The sequence below is a fragment of the Balaenoptera musculus genome, chromosome 3 (genome assembly GCF_009873245.2).
Source record: "Balaenoptera musculus isolate JJ_BM4_2016_0621 chromosome 3, mBalMus1.pri.v3, whole genome shotgun sequence".
Taxonomy (NCBI): domain Eukaryota; kingdom Metazoa; phylum Chordata; class Mammalia; order Artiodactyla; family Balaenopteridae; genus Balaenoptera; species Balaenoptera musculus.
In genome coordinates, this window is record NC_045787.1 from 23,907,992 (window position 1) to 23,932,424 (window position 24,433).

A 24,433-nucleotide genomic window follows, 5' to 3' on the forward strand; every position below is an offset into this window, starting at 1 on the left:
TATGCCAGCCTCCTCAAATTTTTATATCCCATCAAAAGAGTAGGGGGAAGGAAGAAACACTGGTGAAAGTAATCAAAAAGAAATGCAGGACCACTATAAAACTGCGATTTACTTGGAAAATTATAGAAAACTTGCTCTCCACCATACCTTACCATAACATCAACAGGGTTGCAATATAGTAAAAGTGGATAATAGATGAAAGAGTTGCAAGGCACAGACTCTTTCTAGAGAGAAGTTAAGAAGGACAGTGGAGGTGATCTAAGAAACGATCAAAAGGAAATGCTTCATATCAGAAACACTATATCAGAAATGAAGAATGGCTTTGATCAACTCACCATTAGGTTGCACAAGGCCGAGGAAAGAGTCAGTGATCTTGAAGACATGTCAACAGAAATTTCACATAGTGAAATACAAAGAGGAAAAAAAAAAGAATGAAAAAAGTAAACAGAAGAAAATATGCAACATCCAAGAAGGAGAAGAACGGGAAAACACAGCAGAATAAGTATTTAAATTAATAATGGCAGGGAACTTTCAATAATTAATGGCAGACACCAAATCACAGATGCAAGAAGTTCAAAGCATCAAGCAGGTAAATACCAAAAACAAATGGCAACATGTAGAAATATGTATAGAAATGTGTGCATAAATGGGTTACTGTACATACATATATCCCCTTGAAGGGCCTAGAGCACTCCCCAGAAGTAACAAGCATACCCAGTGCCCAAATGTTGCTTTCTAATATCATTCTATGGAAAAGAAACCAGTGCTCCTTGAAGAAGTGACTGACTAGGGCAGGAACCATATATGACGACCCTGGAAAAATGTCTAGTTTCAAAAATTAAGAAAATGCTCCTCCCCCACCAAATAAACCCACAAGTATATACAAATATGAATAAATGATTGAATAAAGAAATCAATGGGGAGAAGAAAAAACTCCATGTTTAGAAGATTCTAATTTATGTAGATATTCCTTTCTTAAGGTGATGAACCTTAAATCGCCCTCCTCAAGTAAAGGCTGCACATAGTGACTTTCTTCCAAAGAGTAGAGCATGAAAAGGGAAAATAAAAATAGTTACTTTACAGTAGAGAAGCTAACAAACACTATGTCAAGCTATGTGATCAAGGTTAAAATCAACAGTGATAACTTTTATATATTGCATGACTGACATGATGTGATAAGAATAGCACTTTACCTTAGTGGTCTTCCTTCCAATCTAATTATGAGAAAACATCAGACAGATCCCAGTTGAGGGGCATTCTACTAAATACCTCACTAGTATTATTCAAAACTGTCAAGGTCAGCAAAAGCAAGGAAAGTCTGAATAAATGTCACAGCCAAGATAAGCCTAAGGACACATGACAACTAAATGTAATGAGATATCCTGGATGGGATCATGGAACCAAAAAAGGACAGGAAGGGAAAATAGGAAATCTGTAGAAATTATGGACTTAGTTAATTATAATGCATCACTATTCATTGATTGTGACCAGTGTACCATACGAATGTAAATGTTAACAAGGGAAACAAGATATGGAATATATAGGACTATCTTTGCAAAAATTCTCTAAGTCTAAAACTTTTCTAAAATAAAAAGTTAATTTTAAAAAATTATACAAGAGAAATTAAAGTGTTGGTTTGATTCTTTTCTACCTCTTGCACAATTAAGTCCTAGTTTTAAAGGCAAAAGACTCACTATTTCTTTTGTATTCCTAAAAAGCCCTCTTGCTCCCACCACTGGTTTTTACTTTGTTCATCTGGTCCTTCCCTTACTTTTATATATTCTTTTCCACAGATCTGTGGTATAATTCTATTACAGGTGACCTGATTTTCAATGTGCTTTCAAAACAGACAGTGCAGACAGATTAGTGTTAGATTCTCCTTCTGAAAGAGCTGCAGTGTGGTGTCCTGGGATTGAATTGGAGCCAATCACCAAAGCCTTTGGGTGAACAAGAGAAAAAAGGAAAGAAAAGAAAATAACAAACTTCTAGTTTCTGAGGATATGAGGAAGTCAGGCATAAAATTCCTATGCCCGTCTTCCTTATAGCCTCAGAAACTAGAGAAAAGTAATCTTTAACAATCTAGAGAAAATAGTTTTAACACTAGAGAAAACACTTATTTAACTAGAAAACACAAATTAAAACACTAGAGAAAAATAGTTTTCATAATTGTAGAGTTTACTTGCTTTGAGAACATAAGCAATGTTACTTATCTTCAATATTGCCAATCACAAAATGTTTTAAAATGATGGTTCACATTTGTTTTCTATAATTAGACACTATTCAATAGCTGCAAATGAAAAAAAACCAAAACCTTTATAATATTCCATTATCATTTCTTTGCATCCACTACTTCCATAAAATAATGACAGTACAATGCTGTCAGTGGGCCAGCATTCATCTTCGAGCATCAGTAGAAAGTTAAATATAAGGAACTTAGATATTTAGGACAGCAGAGGGAGTTCCCCTAGAGAAGGAGCCAATCACACCAATTCCAATTTCCATGGCTGAGCAATAATGGGTAATGAGGATTCAGAGGCCAAACAGTGGGAAGGTAGTAAGCAGGTTACAGGAGTGCTTCCAGGTACACAGGTGCATTCTTTTTGGCTACTCTGTGCAAAAGACTTGTGGATTTGAAAACTGTATTTCATAGTGCTTTTAATTGGTAGCTAAAGGAAATATCTACTCCTCATTTATGTTATGACAACATGAACACTAAAATACCCACTGTGTGAAGTTTTTTAAAGTAAAAAAAAACAAAAAGAAATTTTAAGAAATTAAACAGAAAAAATATTTTTACATAAAGGATTTTACAATTATATCTTTTTTAAACATATTTTGGATTAGAAAGAGATGTGTATAAGAGCAAGTTTAGGGGCTTCCCTGGTGGCGCAGTGGTTAAGAACTTGCCTGCCAATGCAGGGGTCTCGGGATTGATCCCTAGTCTGGGAAGATCCCACATGCCATGGAGCAACTAAGCCCGCATGCCACAACTACTGAGCCCACGTGCCACAACTACTGAGCCCATGTGCCACAACTACTGAAGCCTGTGAGCAAAGAGCCCATGCTCTGCAACAAGAGAAGCCACTGCAATGAGAAGCCACACACCGCAACAAAGAGTAGCCCCCACTAACCACAACTAGAGAAAGCCCACGTGCAGCAAGACCCAACACAGACAAAAATAAATAAATAAAAAAAATATTTTTTTTTTAAAAAGGGCAAGTTTAGCATCTTATATGGTCTACTTACATAGTCCTTTTTTATGTGCACCTCTGCATCTCTAGTTATTGTACCTTATAAATCAATTGGCTTTTCCTGATGGAAAGTGAACACCTAATTATTTTTACTTAAATAAAAATTACTTAAGCAAATTTTTCAAAGCATAATTTGAAACACACACTCAAAAATGCTACCACTGAATGCAATTCCCAAATGGTTTTATTGTATGAAAGGAAATTCAAGTTTTAAAAAGAGATGTCATTATTCTTTAAATAATTTGCACTATTTATTCATTTTGATAAATTTATTTTATTTTATTTATTTAATTTTTGGCTGTGTTGGGTCTTCGTTGCTGCGTGCAGGCTTTTCTCTGGTTGCAGCGAGCGGGGGCTACTCTTCATCGCAGTGCACGGGCTTCTCATTGTGGTGGCTTCTCTTGTTGGGAGCGTGGGCTCTAAGCACACGGGCTTCAGTAGTTGTGGCTCGCAGGCTCTAGAGCGCAGGCTCCGTAGTTGTGGTGCACAGGCTTAGTTGCTCCACGGCACGTGGGATCTTCCCAGACCAGGGCTCAAACCTGTGTCTCCTGCATTGGCAGGCAGATTCTTAACCACTGCGCCACCAGGGAAGCCCTGCACTCTTTATTAAATTTTATAAAATTCCCAGAAAATGTATACAGTATTTTGTTATTATCGTATTTGTGTATGATCTGCATTAACCAACAATTATATGAGTTGTTCTGCTCCTTTATTTTCTCTGCTATGCTTGCCCCGAGACCTACTTTCCAAAGAACTCTGATTTAACCTTTTGTTTTGTTCTTTCTTAATATGGGATTACTAGAGTATTTCTATATACTAAATAAAATTTTGCCATATTTTATACACCAATCCTATATTTTTCTTCATTTTTTCTCTCATTTTTTCTTCTAACCTATATTTTCCTCTATCATTTTCTACTTCAATTATTAAAGAAAAGATCTGTTCAATTATTATTCTAATCAGATTTGAAAATTCTATGAAATTTTCAATATTCAGTTAGCTTATTTTTTTTAATAACTTTCACCATCAACCCAGAAAACTACTGTGAAATTTCTCAGTCTTTTTATGTATTCTATCCTTTCTAGTTGTCATTTGTTCCTTTTAAAATTTGTTTCTGTAAGTAAAGATGGAGTAAATTAACGGTAACAGAAGACAAGTCCTCCGTTAATCCTTCCCTCTTTTCCTACTCCAGTCAAACATATTTTGTGCCCCCAGATTCTATCCACTTAGTGACCAAGACAGTTGCGGCTAGTTTTCAAATGAGAAGAATTTATCTTCACAAGATTTCTCAAAGAAGAATAGATCTAAGGAATGTGCAAGAAAAAAAAGTGAGTAATTTTAATTGAATTTAACTCATTCAGAAATGTTTAACTTACTTAAAAACCAGCAAATGTTAAGGGGCTTTTTCTCATAAATAGTTCAGTTAATTTTGCCTAAATAGTTCAATTAATACAACAGTAATTTTGAAAGTTTTATATAGACAGTAACAGAAAATTTCCCCATTGTTCATAATAGTTATTGTAATTCTCTCACTTCACTTATAATAGGATCTTTCTTGCAGAGATTTATGTGGCCTGTTTATTTTGTAAGCATATGTAGCTGTAATCGTGGCCAACTTTATTGCTATGAACACCACTAGAATTCAGAATTTTAGTGACCTCATCATAAATCCTTCCGACTGTTACACAGCCAGTTACAGTACTAAAAATAAAGCCTTATTCAGAAGGAAAGAATAATGAGTCCAGTTCCCCACACCCAATACACACATCCACTTAGAACCACGTTTCAACCTATTCAGAATCATTGTTTTCACAAATTTATGGAAGCTCCTACTTAGATTTAGAGACAATCTTAAAGACATTTATTTTCTAACCATTCTACAGTAATTGTAATATTATTTTCAAGAAAGACCTTAAATGAAATATGTTTCTTCCTGAGGCATATCTTACTATTTTAAAGCAATATTAGCCGTTTTTCTCACCTTTTGGTCACATACAGTAAAGTCTAAACACTTCACATTGTGTAACTTATCTAAAGTTAATCCTTATGACCCTCATGAGAAAGGTGGCCATATAAATTATCATCCATTCCAGGATCTAAAACATGCAATAATTTATATTTTTTTTCATAGTTTCTTTTGCCTTAATTTAAAATGAGTATTTCAACAAATACTTTTGTAAGACAAAACTCGTCAAAGACAGTATATCTATTTAGAATTCTGAATATTTTCCCAAAACTAAATAGGGTAAAATTATAAATCTTCTCAATTTCATTCCAGTCTGATAGAAAGAATAAATTTAACCTATCAAAAAAAGTGTCTTCCAAATACAAATAAACAAATCCAATAATTCTCATTCTTTAATTTATTTAGTTGATATATTGGTTTTGTAGAGATACTTTTAACGTCTTTTTGATTTCAAGGTTTATTTTCAAAATAATTACAATTCTAAGAAATATTAAGACCCAACGTTCTGGGGCTATATACTTTGACTACCGTGATTAAAAATTCCCAACTGTTTTTGAAAAAAACACATATAAGCAAAATTTCAAGAACTCACAATGTAGGACCTTTAGGTTGACCCAGGAAGTAGTCAACAACCAAGTTTAATTTTTTTTAAAAATCTGATTAATGATGGGTAACAAAGAGAAAACAATCTAATTGCTTTCAAATTATTTTGTGTTTTCCACATCAGTATTGTTATAAACATTGTAGTCCACTAATATGTCTAAAAATAGAAATATTTATAAATTTCATGACTAAAACTTCTATGCATTTATAGTTTTAATATTTTTATAGTTTTAAAAATTATCTGTACTTTTAGGAATTTTCGATTTAAAGAAAAATTGTGAAGATAGTACAAAAAGGTCACATATATGCCTTATCTAGTTTCATCTATTACTAACATCTCACATTACTATAGTATATTTGTTAGGATTAGTGTAAATATTGATATATTATGATTAACTGAAACGCATATATTCTTCAGATTTCCTTAGTTTTTCCTTGATGTCTTTTTGTCTGTTTAGGATCCTACTCAGGATGCCACATCAAATTTAGTTTTCATGCTTTCTTAGGCTTCTCTTGGCTGTTACATTTTCTCGAACTTTCCTTGTTTTGGATGACCTTGACAGGTTTGTGGAGTACTGGTCAGGTATTTTGTAGAATATCTTTCAATTGGGATTTGTCTAATGTTTCTTCTCATGACTGGTCTGGGGTTGTGTGTTTCTGGAAGCAAGCTCATCACCAAATCCAAGTCCACTTAGTTTTTCTTATGTACTTTGTTTAAGAGGTTTTGTAGTTTTGAATTTTACATTTAGGTCTATGATCCATTTTAAGTTAATTTAATATAATATATATTATATATATATATGCATATGGATGTCCAATTATTCTAGCACCATTTGTTGAAAATACTATCCTTTCTCCACTGACTTGCCTTTGCTCCTCTGTCAAAGATCATTTGACGGTACTTGTGGATATCTATTTCTGGGCTCTCTACTTTGTTATTCTGATCTATGTCTATTCTTTTGCCAATACCTTGCTGCCTTGATTACTACAGCTTTATAAGAAGTCTTGAAAATAGGTGGTGTGTGCCCTCCAAACTTGTTCTTCTTTACTATTGTTTAGGGTATTGTATGTTGCTTACCTGTTCATATAAACTTTAGAATCTCTTTGGCACTATCTAAAAAATGCCTCCTGGGATACTGATTGGGATGCAAGGAATCTATAGATTAAGTTGTGAAGAATGGACATATTAACAATGTTACATCTTTCAGTATATGATGTCCATTTATTTAGATCATCTTTGATGTCTTTCATTAGAGTTTTACAGTTCTCCACATATGGTCTCTGTATGTGTTTTGATAAATTTATACCTAACAATTTCATTTTATTGGGTGCTAATTCTTTTTTAATTTTCACATTCTAATTATACATTGCTGATACATAAGAAAATAATTGATTTTTGTATATCACCTTTTATCCTACAAACTTGCTAGCTTTGCATATTAGTTCCAGGTTCTTTGGGATTTTCTACTTAGATAATGATGTCATTGGTGAGCAGAGATGGTTTTCTTTCTTTCTTTTCAACCCATATGCTGTTTGTTCTCTTTGTCATCTTTTTATATTAATATTAGTAATAACTTCCAGTATGATATTGAGTAGGGGTAGTGAGAGAAGACATTCTTGACTTATTCTCAGTCTTAAGAGATAAGCAATCAGTTACTCAGCATTAAACACTGTGTTAGCTATAAGTTACGTGTAGGTGCTCTTTACCAAATTGAGGAAGTTCTCTATTCCTAGTTTGCTGAGATTTTTTTATTATGAGTATGTCTTGAATTTTGTTCAACAATTTTTCAGTATCAATATGATTATGTAAATTTTCTTCTTTAGCTTTTTGGTGTGATGAATTACATCAGCTAATTTTCAAATACTAAATCAGCCTTAATTACTAATCAGTAATCAGTGTACTCAGAATAAATCCCACTTGATCATTGTATATATCTTTTTATACATTGTTAGATTCCATTTGCTAATATTTTGTCCAAATTTTTGTATCAGTGTCCAGTAGAGATATTGGTCCATAGTTTTCCTTTCTTGTAATTTCTTTACCTGGTTTTGCCATTAAGATAATGATGGCCTTATATAATGAATTAAGAATTATTCCTTCTGATTCTATTTCTGGAAGATATTGTGGAAAATAGGTATCACATCTTTATGAAATGTTTTCTAAAATTCACCAATAAAATTATCTGGACCTGGTAATTTTACTTTTGGAAAGTTATTAGTTATTGATTCAATTTCTTTAACACATATAAGCTATTCAGATTATTTATTTCTCTATGTAGAAATTTGAGTAGTTTGTATCTTTTAAGGAATTGGTCCATTTCACTTACATTATCAAATTTGGAGGCACAGAGTTGTTCAAAGTATACCTTTATTATCCTTTTAAATATAAATATATATTTATATCCTTTTAAATATACATATCCATGAAATCATTTTTGATAGCCCCTCTTTTATTTCTGATATTGGCATCTTGTGTCTTCTGTTTTCTTGCTTATCCTAGATTGAAATTTATCAACCATATTAATCTTCTCAAAAAAAGTCTTTAAGTTCCATTTATTTCTATTTTGTTCATTTTCCTGCTTTCAATTTCATTGATTTTTTGCTCTATTTTTTATTTTTTTCTCTGTTTTGTGTAGGCTTACATTGTTCTTCTTTCTCTAGTTTCCTAAAGGTGAAAGCTTAGGATATTGATTTTTGATATTTTCTAACACATTAATTTAAAATCACATATTTCCCTTAAAGCACTGCTTTTACTGCATACCACAAATTTTGATGTTAGTTGTAATTTCTGTTTAGATCAAAATATTCTTAAAATTTCTCTTGACTCTTTTTGACCGTTTTGTTATTTAGAATTATGTTGTTTAATCTCCAAATCTTTGGAATTCTCCAGCTATGTTCCTGTTATTGATTTTTAGGTTAATTCTATTGTGGTCTGAGAATATACTTTGTATGATTTATATTCTTTTGAATTTGCTAAGGTTTATTTTATGGGACAGACTTTGGTCTTTCTTGGTGTATGTTTCATGTGAGACTGAGAAACATGTGTATTTTGTGGTTGGAGGGTATAGTCTATAAATGTCTGTTAAATCAGATTGATTTATTGTTCTGTTCATGTCAACTATATCCTTACTGATTTTCTACCTGCTTGGTCTATCAATTACTGAAATAGAAGTGTTAAAGTTTTCAACTGTAGCACTAGATTTGTCTGTTTCTCCTTTCAGTTCTTTCAGCTTTTGCTTTGCCTTTGATCTCTTGTTAGGGACATGCACATTGAGGACTGTTATATCTTCTTAAAGAATTGACTACTTTATCATTATTTAATGCCTCCCTTTATCACTGTTAACTTTCCTTGTTCTTAAGTCCATTTTGTCTGAAATTAATACAGATTAAAAAATATATATTCTGACAATCTGTGTCTTTTAATGGGTGTATTTAGACAATTCATATTTAAAGCAAATTTAATAGAGTTTCATTAATATTTGTATGGGTCAGGGTTCTCCAGAGAACCAAAACCTCTAGGAGAGAGAGAGAGAGAGGGAGAGAGAAAAATAAGATAAGGAATTGGTTTAAGGAATTATGGAGGCTGACAAGTCCCTATGTCTGAAGGGTGAGTCAGCAAGCTGGAGATCCAGGAGAGCCTATGGTGTAGTTCTAGTCTGAAGACCAGCCGTCCTGAAACCCAGGAGGAGCTGATGCTTCACTTTGAGAGCAAAGGCAGGAAAAACTCTCCCCTTACTCAAGTGAGGGTCACCCTTTTTGTTCTATTCAGGTCTTCAACTGATTGGATGAAGCCAACCCACATCAATGAGGACAATCTGCTTCATTCAGGCAACAGAGTCAAATGTTAATCTCATCCAGAAACACCCTCATAGATACACCAAGAATAATGTTTGACCAAATATCTTGGTATCCTGTGACCCATTAAAGTTGACACAAAAATTTGCCATCACAACATTTATGAATTCTGTGCCTGTTTTCTATTTTTTGTACTGTTCTTCTCCCCACACCCTACTCATATGCTGTTTTCTCTGGTTTTAATTGAGCATTTTGTATGATTCCATTTTATCTTTGATTTTATTCCTAACTTAAAAAAGCCTACTGGTTGCTCTAGAGTGTGCAATATTCATTTATAACTACTCTAAGTCCACTTTCAAATGACAATATCCCGTTTCATGTATAGTGAAAGTGCTTTAAGACAGTACTTCAAATTGTACCTCTGACTATCATAATATTGCTGTCATTCATTTACCTTATTCATATGCTATAATTGCCTAATACATTATTACTGTTACTAGTTTAAAGTTATATTTTGAGCTATTAAAAATAAGAAAACAATTCTAAATTATCTTACCTTCATTTATTCCTTCTTGAATGCTTTTCCCTTTTCCATGTAGATCTGAGTTTCTGATCGATATAATTTTCCTTCTCCCTAAAAAATATTTTTTAAAAATTCTTATGTAAATCAAGGAAGTCAGAACACACCCTCACACCATACACAAAAATAAACTCAAAATGGCTTAAAGACAAATATAAGACATGACACCATAAAACTCCTAGAGAACATAGGCAAAATATTCTCCAACATAAATCGTAGCAATGCTTTCTTAGGTCAATCTCCCAGGGCAATAGAAATAAAAGCAAATATAAACAAATGGGACCTCATCAAACTCACAAGCTTTTGCACAGCAAAGGAAACCATAAACAAAATGAAAAGACAACCTATGGACTAGGGGAAAATATTTGCAAACAATGCAACCAATAAGGCCTTAATTTCCAAAATATACAAACAGCTCATACACCTCAACAAAAAAGAAACAAAGAACCCAATCGAACAATGGGCAGAAGACCTAAATAGACATTTCTCCAAAGAAGACCTACAGATGGCCAAAAAGCACATGAAAAGATGCTCAACATCGCTAATCATCAGAGAAATGCAAATCAAAACTACAATGAGATATTACCTCACACCAGTCAGAATGGCCATCATCAAAAAGTCCACAAATAACGAATGCTGGAGAGGGTGTGGAGAAAAAGGAACCTTCCTACCCTGTTGGTGGGAATGTAAATTGGTACAACCAATATGGAGAACAGTATGGAGGTTCCTTAAAGAACTAAAAAGAGAGTAACCATATGATCCTGCAATCCCACCCCTGGGTATATATCCGGAGAAAACACTAGTTCGAAAAGACACATGCACCCCAATGTTCACGGCGGCACTATTTACAATAGCCAAGACATGGAAGCAACCTAAATGTTCATCAACAGATGAACTGATGAAGAATATGTGGTGTGTGTATATATAAATATATATATATATATACACACATACATATACAAAACTGAATCACTGTGCTGTACACCAGAAACTAACACATTGTAAATCAACTATACTTCAATTTTAAAAATAAATAAATAACTTCATAAAATAAAATTCAAAAATTCTTGCAGGGAAGGTCTGCTGGTGATGGATTCTCTAAGTTTTTATTATCTATAATACTCTACTTCACTTTTGAATAGTTATTTTGCTGGATATAGAATTCCAGTTTGGTGTTATTGTTGTTTTCTCTCAACACTTTAAACTTTTCACTCCAATCTCCTATTGCTTGCGTGGTTTCAGACAATAATTATATATTTTTGAAATTTCTCTGCCATTATTACATTAAATATTTCTTCTGATGTTTCCTTCTTACTTCTCCTTCTGGAATCCAAATTGTACATGTGTTGAACCTTTTGAAATTGTCCCAGAGTTCGTGGATGTTCTCTTCTGTTTCCTTTTTTTCCTGTTTCCTCTTCGTATTACAGTTTGGGAAGTTTTTATTGACATATCTTCAAGCTTACTGATTCTTTTTTCATCTGTGTCCAATCTACTGGGACCTAATCAAAGGTATGCTTCATTTCTCTTAGAGTTTTTAATTTCTAACATTTCCTTTTGATTGTTTCTTAGCGTTTCCATTTCTTTGCTTATATTATCAATTTGTTCTTGCATGTTGTCTACTTTTTCCATTAGAGCCCTCAACGTATTAATTATAGTTATTCTAAATTCACTCTCTGAAAATTCCTAATTCTGATTCATATCTGAGTTTGGAACTAATGCTTACTTTGTTTCTTCAGATTGTGTTTTGTCTTTCCTTTTAGCATGGTTTATTAGTTTTTCTTAATATATGAATGTGTTGTTTAGGGACAATAGGGACTGATGTAAATCAACTTTTAGTGTTAATCTAACTAGGATCTGGGGTGTTTTAATGTGTGCTATAGCTGTAGGTGTTATAGGCAACTTTCTCTACTTTCCTTGTTTTTGTCTCCCCTTCTTGACTTTTGACTTCCTGAGAATTCTTCCTAGACAGATTCTGTGCTTTATAGCTCTTTCAGCTATAATCCATCATTATACTGTAGTCTTATTAATGTGGTTGTAAGGTGTTTGAGATGGAAAGTGTTCTAGAATGCTATGATTCAATCTCAGTCATTTAGTAGGTGTGTGTCCCTGAGATGTGACCTTCACTATGGTTTCCTATTTCCCTCCCTTTAGGTGAGATAGGAGGCTTGATAGGGGCTGCAGTCTGGTACCAGTACTTCCTGCAGGGGAAACAGGTAGTCTTTTCCTTTTAGAGCAGCCCTTTGTTGTGGAGAACACTGTGGGCTTACATCATTATTGTTACTCTCCTATCTCTTTGGCAGAGACATGAAGGGATTTTCATGACTCCTCACTATGAGAATCTGGTGCAGTTACTGAAGATATAAATCACAGAAGTGTGGGGACACTTCTAAGACTGCAGCCCTCAGGAATTTTTCACTCTCAAGCTAGTTCACAATTATCCTTCCGAAATTCATCAAAATCATCATTTAAGCATTCTTACCAGTTTATAGCTCCAGCATCTTCTAATCCGGGTAAGCAAACCCCTCCTCCAACTTTCTTTATTTACCAGTCTCTCCAGATTTTGATGAGCCAGTTTGTCCTGTGACCTCAGTTCTCTGATTAGTCCAAGTAAAGCTGATTTATATTTTGTTCAATTATTTTCTTCTAAGTATGGAAGTGACAACTGCTAAGCTCTTTATATGCTGGAGCTGAAAGTACAACTTCTATTTTAATTTAAAGAATATTGTAGAATTTCCTGATATGATCAGGAAATACACGAACACTAAACTAGTTTCATATACATTTCTGTCTCAAAGTTTTGCTTTTGTTTTTGTAAGAATGTAGTTGTAGCCATACATAATGGTTCTTTCAAGTTTCTAATTTTATTATTTCTATGAAAAAATAATTTTACCTTCAATATTCAACATTTTAATTGAATTTACAATAGCATTCACAATGATGTCAGGTATTTTCTCTTTGACAGAATTAACTTCTAAGATCTTTGATTACAAGAACTGGATGATGAAAATCAAGCCATTACTGAAACTAGTTTTGAAGAATCTGATGTCACTGATATAAACTGGTATCAATGAACTGTTTGAACTTATTCTAACACAGCCAACATATTAACTTTTTCTTCATTTTTCTTATACGCACAAAAAATTGTGGAATAAAAAAAGTGCAAGATTAACTTGGAAGACTAGTCACTTGATCTAAATGAAAAATCATTCTTTATAGCGTGATATCTAAATGTAGCATCTGTTGCTGTACCAATTAAACCATAATATTAGTGCATAGTCTGCTGACAATGACTTTTAAATTATGAAGTAGAGGTCGATACTTCTTAAACAAATTTTCGTTTTCTGGCTTACATGTCGTAAGTGATAGTTCAAAGTCCTCCATGATGAACACCAAATTTTGATAAGCTGTACAAGACACATTCATTGTCAACTTTCTTGAGAAACAGAGATGGATTTCTTAATTTATTATTTAACAAATACTTTTTAATAAAGTATTGATACCAAGTATGTTTATTTCAGAATAAAAAGTTGTTACCAAAGATAAAATAGTTATGTATTTACACCATAAAATAAGCGACAGAAATACATTATCAAGGACATTCAAATACATTATACCCTCAACAGTGTTGCTCAGCTTCTATATCTCATATATACCTCAGGTAGCTGTAACTATCATTTCTTTTTATTTGTTACTGACTCTGTGGACTATAACCTAGGGACTAAATTGATCTCTCAGTCCTTAGCTCCACTGCTGGCAGGGTCAGTGCACACTGAATACTTCTCTGATTACAGTCTGAGTCCAAATATTGTCCTTTTGTAGCTGTCCTTTGTACCTGTGTCTGAGGCTACTTAGTTTTGTCAGTTGGCGCCACACACTCTGTTTTTGATGGGGAAATACTGGTTATGTGGTATCTTGAAAACGTTGAGAGAAGATTCAAGTGTTAGCTGATAATTTTTCAAATTAAACTACATGTCAGAGCAAGAATTCCATCTAATACAAAGGTGTCACACACTATCAGATGAGACCATAATAGGAACTGTAAGTACAAAGTGGGACAAATAAACCTATCCTAGTTTATTTTAATGTAATGAAGAATTGGTTCAATGCTAAATGGGAGAAACATTGAGGCAACAGGCATAAACTGAAACTCTGCTAGGTGAAGCAGGAGATATGCTTTCACCTTATCTGTGTTTATTCTTTTTTTTATATAAATTTATTTATTTTATTTATTTATTTTTGGCTGCATTGGGTCTTCGTTGCTGGGTGCGGACTTTCTCTAGTTGCAGAGAGCGGGGGCTACTGTTCGTTGCGGTGCGCAGGCTTCTCATTGTGGTGGCTTCTCTTTTTGCAGAGCACAGGCTCTAGGCATGGGTTTCAGTAGTTGTGGCTCGTGGGATCTAGAGCGCAGGCTCAGTAGTTGTGGCGCACGAGATTTGTTGCTCCGTGGCACGTGGGATCTTCCCTGACCAGGGATCGAACCCGTGTCCCCTGCATTGGCAGGCGGATTCTTAGCCACTGCGCCACCAGGAAAGCCCAGATCTGTGTTTTTTCTTTTCCTAAGCGAGACATCTTTAGTAACTTGGCATTTCTTACACAAAATGGCTCCTCTCATCATCCTCTTCCTCTTCCCCTCTTATGATGAAATTCAATTTGTGAGTAAAATTCTTAAAGCACAGCCCTCAAAACGAAGTACTGTATGATCTGAAATAAGTAGAATGGGACACTCCTCCCACCCCTACCCACCCCTACCCCTGCCATCCTTATTCTAAACAGGAATATAACTATATCAATGTAGCCTAAGTTCAAATCAAGTTTGGGGCCATTCCAGTTATCTCTTGCTGTGTAGAAACCACTCTAAAACTGAGAATATAAATATAACAGTTTACAACTATTCTTCATGGTTCTGGGAATTGACAGACTCAGCTGGACAGTTATTGCTCCTGGGTCTCACATAAGGTTGCAGTCAGATGGTAGCTAAGGTTGGAGTCAAATGGATGCTTCTCCACTTACATGTAGGATGCCTGGCCTGGTTGGCCATCTCTTTCTCAAAGTAGGTAGCTTGCACACCTCAGTGCATAGTCATCCCAGGGCTGTCAGACTTATATGGCAGCTTGCTTCATCCAGAGTGAGCATTCCAAGAGACCAAGGCAAACCTGCAAGGCTTTTTCCGACTAGCCTGAGAAGTCATCTCAGTGTTGCACTGGACACACACTATTAGTTTATCTTGAATCGTAGGGCCAGACCAAATTCAAGTTGAGAGATCTATTCAAGTTAAGGGATCCCAAGAGCACTGGGAAGCATGATTCATTGGGTAGCCATCTTTGGGTGAATTTGTTTAAAATAAAAGTTTGCTTTAATTGGAATTTCTAGATTATAGTTTATGCTAATCTCATCTCTGACTAAAATTGCCATCTTTCATCATTATATCATCAAAATCTCTTCTTCATTTATGTTCTCTTTCTTCCGTCCTCCTCCTTCTTTTCTTTTTGTTTTTGTTTTTTTTTTGTCTGTCCATTGCTATCCATTTTTAACTGTAAACTTTTTCATTTAACCCATCTTCCTAGCCTGCAGGTATCTTTTTGAATGCTGAATTTGTTATCCAGAATATCTATTATTATTTCCAACTCCATGTCTGAACAAATTTAGTGAGGATGTTATCAAAGTTTGCATTCAATTCATAGAGATACATTACAGGAGAGCATCAGGGGAAAATCATGGAACATGTCAAAACTACTTTAACTCGAGCCTTCTTTGTTGCTGTTTGGTTACATTCATTCACCCAGTTTGTCTTGCTGTGTGTATTTCTCCACTTTACACAACAGGATATCATGTGAGTGTCTGTCAAACAGCTTGCTGAAAATCATTTTCACTCTGACTGCTGCACTTCTCTGAGCTTATAGTCTCATAACCATATCAAAAAAGACAATTGAACTAGCCTAGTGTGACTTATTTAATGAGGTTATGTTAGTTCCTCATCATCACCACTCTCCTTTATAGGTGTTCCAACACTGTTCTTTTATTAATAGACTCAGGGAAATTATTCAAAACTGACATCAAGATCTCTGGTTGCAGAATATGCCTTCTATTTGGCCTCAAAACTTGTAAATGCCTTTGACTATCTAATTTATCCTACATTTCTCTACTAATTTTTAGGGGTGATGATTCTTCATTTTAACTGTCATGTCTTTTAGTGACTCAGAATTTAATTCATACAGTGTAGAATATGAAAAATAATGTAGTATAGTTGCTCTGTTGCAATTTCCCCTCTTTGTTTGGATTTGAATTTCATCTTACCAACAGCAAGTGCTAAATTTTCTATTCCAGTATGACCCTTTTCTTTAACAAGAAAAAAGAGAGCACACAGGAGTGTAGGAATTTTTTTTTTTTCTCAGTGCCATCATTAGCATTATAACAGTATTTAAGGAGTGAGCTGACAGCTTTCTAGCTCTTCTTCCTCTGAGCATAACTAAAATCATCTTACTTATCCTTTGTTAGTTTTTTTCCCCATACATGCCAGTTCATTATTTGGGATGTGACTGATTCTTGATTATATTATTTTCAGGTTTTATACAAAAAATTCAATCTGAGCTTAACATAGAGCTCTTTGTAAAATCACACCCAGTTCTTTGGGTATTTGTTTATAATTTAAACCTTGCTTTTTTTCCATCAAGCGTTTAAGGTGACTATATTTCAATATCTTCCAAAATTCTTCCTCAATGGAATCATTTGTGATTGTGCTGTCAGAATTACTTTCTTCAAAAATTTCTAGTGCTGGTCTAGCACCTTCTTACTTAGAGGCCTAGCAGGGATTGATACACTCTCCTAAAACTTGAATGTACAATTTTGTCTGTATTCTTCTGTTTGCTGACCATTCTCTGACAACATGGCCAAATTCCTCTAAGGTCACCAAGAATTTAATGTCACCAAGTATTTTTCTTCTTAATCTACACCTAGAACCACATGGAGAGTTCTCTATGACCAGCTGATAACATAAAAAAAAAAATCAATCTTGTTTTATATACATATTTTTTCCATGCTTGGAATGGACCACTGCAACATTACAGTCTGACTTAGGCCAGAAAGACAGTGGGGACACCAAATCCCCCCATGGACAGCACTTCAAGCAGGACTTCTGTTTGTTCATTTCCTGGAAGAAGAATTGGTCAGAAATATGGATCTACGCAGTTAGTGATATGGCTGGATTATCAAAAACAGATAGAACAAGATTGGTGCAAAGAGATCTGGGAGGGAGTATGTGATTGGACACTCAAAATGTGCCCTTGGATAAGGATATGTGTTTCCTATTCAAATGCTCCCAAAGGACAACCACTGCAAAGGATGTTATTCTTTGCCCTCTTCAGTGCTTGCTCATAAGACTCATGAAAAAAAGGGACTATGGTAAGAGTGATGTAAGGTAGGCGTCTGCTCACCAATATGGACTTCCATTCACTAAGGCTGATCACCCGCTAACAGCAGAACCCCAAACTGAGTTTCTAATGTTACTTGTCCTTGAGGAAACAAACCAGTAACAATGATACTACATACATTTTATTGAACTCCTTCCATCATGGAAGGACGGAGGTTTGTATTCAGAAAACTTTGCATTTGCCTCACCTACTCTTGATACTTTTGTCAGCACCACCATCCATGAACCTTTCTAATGTCTTATTCATTATCATGACGTTCACTTATTTAGCTATTGGCACAGTAATACTGTGGTAGAAACACGATGGCTTAAAACAACAATTTTTTACTCTCATCAGTTGAGAGTCAGCTGAGTTAGACTGAGTTTAGCTGGACTAGGAGTCAACCTGCAGGTTGGGTCCAGGTCTGCATTATATGTCTCTCATCATCTTTAGATCAAATATGTGTGTGTGTGTGTGTGTGTGTGTGTGTGTGTATGTATGTGTGTGTATATATATATATATATATATATATATATATATATATATGATCAATAAGGATTATCTCTCTCTTTTAAATATATTTTATTTCATGAAGAAAGCAGATCATTTTCTCACAGCTTTTTCCACGTTCTGAATTCAACTAACTTTTTTCATTTGACTTGATCCTATTCCTTTTCTTTCCTCTAAACTGGTAGCTGTAGAGGTTTTATTAGATTTAGATTCAAAATTTAGGCGAAAACACAAGTAGCAAAAATGCTACTTCACCAGTGAGGCTATGTATTTATAATCAATAGGGATTATTTATACCCACATGAATATTACCTTCCCCTCAATGATTTGAAATGTCACTTTTATTATATGTGAGATGCTATATATACTTGTGATTATTCAGTTTTCCTGGTTATTCTTTTTTTATTTTTATATACCATTTTTATTTTTTTAGTCAACATGTCGAGCTCCAGAAAAAAAATCTTTTTGCTTCTTTTATGGGAGTCACATTAAGTTTGCTTAGTAATTCAGAAAGAACTAAAATTTTTATGAGGATCATTCTTCTTCCAGAACACTGAATGTCTTTCCATTTGATGAAATTTCATTTTTAGAAGCATTTTGAAATTTTCATGAAAAATTTTTACACTTAAATTGTTATTTTTAGAGATTCTATACTTCATTTACTACTGTAAATATTGCCTCATTTCCATTATATCATCTAACTGTTGTGAGTATATATCAGTTTCTCGGCCTTGGCATTATTGCCTTTTTGGCCTGGATACTTTGTTGAGGCGGGAACTATTCTGTACATTGTAGGATGCTTTGCAGCAGCCTCCCTGGATGCTGTTCACCAAATGCTAACAGCACCCTCAACCCCATTCCTACCACTGTGACAATCAAAGATGTTTCCAGACTTTGTCAAATGTCCTGCCGAGACGGGAGGCAAAAGTACATCCTACTGTGAACCACTGTGTATATACTAAGACAATAGATTTTTGTATGTTAATTTTCTATCCTGCTACCTTACTAAATCATCTTATATCTTTTTTTACACTGATACTATTGAGTTTTTAACTGCAAATAAAGTTAATTCTTATGCCTCTAATTGTTCTACATTGCTTGAGTGGGTTATATAATGTTAAAAAGAAATGAGGATATGGAGAGCTTGCCTACCTCCCGGCTTCATCTAGAATGCTTTTATTTTTTCATCATTAAGAAAGATGTTATTTTCTCATATATATGATGGAGAAGTAAAAAGTATTCATTGACTGACTTGTAATTTATTGTTTTTTAATCATAACTAGTGTTTAGTTTTGTCAATGCTTTTTAAGTATCTATAGAGATGTTTTTATTTTTTGTCCATTCTTCCTCTAGTCTAATAAACTAAGGTGTTGACTATTCTAATACTGAATCAATTTTCATTGCTGGAATAAGCCCCAGTTGCTCATTTTATATTATTTTTAATGTGCTGCTGGATTTTCTTGATAATATTTAGGAACTTTTATGGTAATTTTTACATAGATTGAGTTGTAATTTACTTTTATTACACAATCTCTATCAGGTATAAGGATCAGTGTTATGCTATTTCATGAAAAGAATTTGGAGGTTTTTTCTTCTTCTATTTTATGATTAGGAACAGTTTAGACAGCTTTGGAAGTATCTTTGAAAGTCTGTGGAACTATATTCAGAAATTGTCTTGTCTGAAACTTTCTTCGTTGTGGGTGAGGGAGGTAGTTTTTGGAACAATTCTGTGGAAATTAGTCTTTTTAAGGTTTTATGAAATTTAATCTACTAGAAACTATCCTTCTCAACTAGGTATTATCTCCCTTTTTTCTCAAACAGAATAAGTAAATGTTTTTATTTCATGTTGAAAATAGTTTTTTTCTATAGTCCCGATTTTTTTTATAAAATCTGGCTGAGAAGAAAATTGTTGGATCAAACTTCTTTTCCTTGAGTTTTTTTTTAAAAATGTTGCTCTGAGGTTGTACATTTTTAAGTATGTTATTAAGTCATTTTATAACAAACTTGATTTTTTTTCTTTTTTTTTGTTTCTTTGATGTTTTGCCTGGATGCCCAAAGAAACTTTTTTTAATATCAAAATTTAACGGTTTAAAAGGTTATGTCTCAGGGTTGATCTTTCTAGGTCCATTTTCCGAATTGAGACCTAGGCCCTATAGTATTTTCTTTGATTTCTGGAAAGTCTTAAATTTATTTAATATTAAATATAAGTTCTTTTTACTTAGTGGTTTTTTGTATTTTTCAGAAGACCTATTTATATTTATGTTGGATACTTTTTGCCTTTCTTTATCTATCCCTTTATTTCTACCTTTTAAATACTTCTTCTCCTGTTTAATTTGCTTGCATCCCTTTATTCAGCCCCTTGTGTTCTTCATTGAACTCTCTTAGTAGATATATTCAAACTGTATAATTTGTTCTTATTTCTGAAGTTCTGTTTTATATTCAGTATTTTTCCTGAAATTTAATAGGTCTTATTTTACATTTTCCTCTATCTACATTTACTTTCATGTCCATATTTGCTTGTTTCATTACTAAATTTGCTTCACAGGTTGTTATTACATGTGTGTGTATGAACATGTTTGTGTACTTTCTGCTAAAGTTTTTGATTCTTATTTTCATTATTTTTCTATAACAATTTATGGTTAATGGGTTTTTTGGTCTTTAAATTCTAAAGAAAATGTTTTTAGACTTGCAATAGCAGGGGAGCCTATAAAGAAAATGAAAGGGGGTGTAATTTCTCAACTTAAGGGCAGACTCTCCTGTTGCTACAATGAAGTACCATTTCCCTAATCATGGTGCTCTTTTTTTTTTTTTTTTTTTGTCTCTTACCTTCTGCTTCTTTTATCTTGCTTCATTATGATCCTACAACCTTCACTTCTTTATTCTATGACTAAGCCTACAAGGGGTATCTCCCCCTTCAGAAATATCTTCTTCTCCATGAACTACATCTTTCTAAGACTGCCACTTCTGGTCTTGCAGACTTTTCAAAACTTTTTTCTTGCTAATCACCAATAGCCAACTGGGTCACAGAACTGTTTTTAGTATTTCTAGTCATAGAAGAGTCTTCTTCTGAGAATGAACCCTCATTAATGATATCTTTATTTCCACCTCTGTATGTCTAATGTGGGTCCTGTATTCAACTTTGTAAGTCTCAGATATGTATTTCTTCATTTACATGTAAATAAAAGTTGATTGTCACTGTCTCCTAGAAACATGGAATTATGGTCTATGGGTGATTTTGTATTCTCTCCTTTTGGGCCTGTATGTGTCTTAGGAAGATTTATTAATAGATTATAATTCAGGCCAGCACTATTATCTTAGGAAATCTAGAATACATTTTTCATTTTTGAAATTGATAAATCAAAAAAATATTAAATATATTAAATACATAATATAACCCATTATACCAAAATAATACTACAAATCTTCCAAATGACCACAAGGAGAAGAAATTAAGCACAGATTAAATCACAAAATCAAATAAACAATTGACTATACTCAAATATCAGTTCTGAAATATTTATAAAACTAGGACAAAGTCATTAACCAAACCAACATTAAATTTGGATCACAACGTGACTTCCAGACAAATAGAAATTCAGGGATTAACATTTAAAACAATAAAAAGCGATACAAACCCAAAGAACACAAGCACTGTAAAACTATCTTCACCAAATAAAAAGCATCAAAATTAATAAAGCAAAATCAGAAGAAAGTGCAAGGAAATTCAGCATAAAGTCCAAATAGGAAAATTCAACAGACTGCCATAAATTCAGATAACAAACTGCTTCTAAATAATATAATGTATTGTTCCAGTAAAAATAAAGATCACTCTTTAAACTCTAATGACAGAGATTAAACAGTTTAGGTGACATAAATTATTTATAAAAATTGACTGGAAGCAAACCTCAATAAATCTCTTAATGTAGAGATATTAGAACCACCAATTCTTATCATTATGCTGATCTAGCTAAAACTGCTGACATCCTCCCCAAGACCAACCCCAAAGGAATTAAAGACTGAAACACCAAGTGAAAATACACTTTTGGGGAAAATATTTGTCTTCTGAACAGGTCTGCCTTAGTGGTAGTGGCTTTAGCTTGTGCAAGAGGTGGGCAGGCGCCACTCTAGTAAGATAAAAAAGGATTCTGATATCACTGCTCATAGCTAACCCTACATTATCTTGAAACTGTCAGTGCCTGATCATGTAACTATGGTAAATCAGACCTCTGAGGTAGGTGTACTCATGGATAAAATAAAAACTGGTTGGCTTAGTTGCTAGGAAAAAAAAAAAAAAAAATGTGTGAGAACTGACCAGCCTGTGGAATTTGCTTTCCAAACACTAGTTTTCCAAACACCTAGGGCTGGTGAAATACAATCCAAGGATTCCTTCCCCTCAAGTTGGCTTCTCCCTGGAGCTGGAGGGTAATGCCTTGAAGTGAAGAATTGTTTCCTTGGTTTGAGAATGGATTTACTGTACTAGACTCAAGTCTGTAGATTTCCATGTTAGGACTCCTTCCTGCTTAGCTTGAGTTCACTGGGGCTGACACAGAGCAGGTCTGATGCTAGGACGTTTCCTCATACACATTACAGGACAGAGTTCTCAATACCTTCAAGGGAAATATAAACTCCCAGGCCAAAATAATGTGAATCTGAGGGGTTCAACTATTTCAAGTTAAAAACAACAACAACAACAAGTAAGTCATGCCATCAGAAGCAGAAACACTAGAATAGATGGGTCAAAGATGTAAAATAATGTAACATACTAAAAGTTAACAGACAATATGAGCAAAATGAAAGAAAAGCAAAATGAAAACCAAAGGAAATTAAAAAGATTTAGTTGCAAAGAATATAAAGGTTAAGAACAGATAACAGATGGTGTGGAAAGACAAGCCACTTTATCCCTGGATGATATTTGTAACTCAGCCACAGGAAGGGGTTGACTCATCAGTCAGCTAAAACTAATATATGCAAACTTCTAGGCTATTGGCATCCAAGTAAAGAATGTTTTGTACAACAGCAAGACTGCAACACAAATTGTAATTTTCATGCATTTCTAAGTCTTGTAAGTGATCCCTCTTACTCTTCCTTTTAGAAACAAAAGGGATAAACAAAACTGTTTAGAAATGAAAGTTTCTAAATGTCCCTCTAGAACATAAGGGTCATACAAAAATGCCAGGCCCAAACAGTACTTTCAGTGTGATGGCAGGATTCTGGAGGACCACAGGCATTTTATTGACCATCTTCTTCCAAATTCCTGAAATACACCAGGTTTACCTGTGCACCTTGCATACATTATAGTACCTAGGGGTTATTAACCTATTGGGTTAATGAGGGCAGTCAATTATAGAATGAATATATCTGAGAAGTAAATTAGTCCACTGGCAAAGAAGATTGAGAAACTCATTCAAAGAAAGAAGAAAAGGACAAACATATAGTAAATACAATAGAACAGAGAATATAGTGGAAATACTATGAATCAGGTGATAGAAACCCCAGAAAGAAATAAAAATATAAATGAAAAGGATATTTGAAAAAATGATAGAGATAAATTTCTCGTATGTACCAAATAAGACTAAGAATACCACAGAAAAACAAAGAGTGGCAATAACAAAAAGCTCACAATTCATATTGAAATTAGAGAATATCAAAGACAAAGAGAAAATTCTAAAAACTTTCAGAGGGAAAGAACAGATTGTATACAGAATGACAGTGTATTTTCCCATAGTAACATTGGTTGCAAGAAGGCAAATAGCGTGTTCAAAATGTGGAAGGAAAAGATCATTGAATAAGAATTTTATAACCAGCCAAACTGTAGTTCAAATTTGAAGACACGATGAAAATGTTCTCAGGAATATAAGCTTCAGACGCTTTTGCATACGAATACATTCCTGGAAAAGAACTTTGACAGATGAATGAATAAAGAAGATGTGGTACATATATACAATGGAATATTACTCAGCTATTAAAAAGAATGAAATAATGCCATTTGCAGCAACACGGATGGACCCAGAGATTATCATATTAAGCAAAGTAAGTCAGACAGAGAAAGACAACTATAATATGATATCACTTATTTGTGGAATCTAAAAAAATGATACAAGTGAACTTATTTACAAAACAGAAACAGGCTCCCAGACATAGAAAACTAACTTACAGTTACCAAAGGGGATGGCAGGTGGATGGTGGGGGGCAGATAAATTAGGAAGTTGGGATTAACATATTAAACACTACTATACATAAAATAGGTAAACAACACGGATCTGCTGTATAGCCCACAAAACTATACTCAGTATCTTACAATAACCTATAGTGGAAAAGAATA